Raw genomic sequence first — 1,151 nt, 5'->3', positions numbered from 1 at the left:
ATGGGGGCACCATAGAATCCCTGCCTCTAGGAGGCAACAGCTACCTGCACACCAAGTATTTCTAGTTTCCCGTTCACATAAAAGAAACAAGTAAGAGATTCTGGGAGGCACTGGGCTAGGAAGGCATCTACTCACTGTCTCCACCAACAATTCCCTCAGTAAAGCAGCCACTGCCCAATAATGCTTCTATTTATTTTACCCAGAAGCAGATCTATTAGCCAGACATTCTAAAAACACAAACGCTTCGCTGTGCTTGGAGTAACTCCAATATTGATGCCTTGCTGCAGAACGATGCTGCAGGAATATAAAGTGAGCCATGTGCTAGCTGTACCCACTTATGAAGCACACTGTCAGAAACCGTCACATCCTGGAGGCCAACCCATCCGAAAGACTGAGAATAAACCCCCTACAAGAACACTGTGGAAGGAGGGAGAAAGCCAAAGATAGGATGAAGCAGGGCCCTCCTAAAGTCTCCGGAACAACGAAGCCAATTTTTAAGGCAACTCCCCTAAAGCTTTCAGGACCAGAAAGATCTTTCTTTCTCCTCCCCTTGTTCAGACTGAATAAGAAAAGCAAGACAATGCTGGAGGATGTTCTGAAATGGGCTCCGCAAGTCACCACGTGCAAAGCAAATTAAACAGAATCCAGTGCTAGGCCAGGGTTTGGCTCAGAAGATGCTGACTACTGAAGGAGAGGGGCGCCCAGGGGTTTCCACGCAAAGGCCAGGGCTGGGCGGTCAAACCTGGTAAACTGACAAAATAACGGCCTTAATAAAATAAAATGAAACCACCAGAGGCCACCGGTACTCCCCAGGGCTGGGAGAGAGAGGGAGGCCGAGGCTGCTAAACTGTTCCAGATGAGAAGCAGGCTCTCCCACGTCTCCACGAGCTGATCAGACACCAGGGCCTCGCTTCTTTGTGAGCCTTGTCTCCCTCCTTTCTGGGGAACACTACTCGATCCCCAACAGCCGCTGGTCTCCAGCTGCCACAAACGAGATCCAGACTCATTACAGGGAACTCATATTTTTCCCCTCAAATAAAACCACACACACACACACACACACACAGTCTCTGGGGTCCAGCCGGATCACATAGTTAAAGTTTCCGGAACTTGAATCGTAAAACCACAATCAGAAGTTGTTTGGAAATGCT

This window comes from Colobus angolensis, unplaced genomic scaffold (assembly GCF_000951035.1).
Source record: "Colobus angolensis palliatus isolate OR3802 unplaced genomic scaffold, Cang.pa_1.0 Scaffold13, whole genome shotgun sequence".
NCBI lineage: Eukaryota > Metazoa > Chordata > Mammalia > Primates > Cercopithecidae > Colobus > Colobus angolensis.
This window is presented reverse-complemented; position numbering follows the sequence as displayed.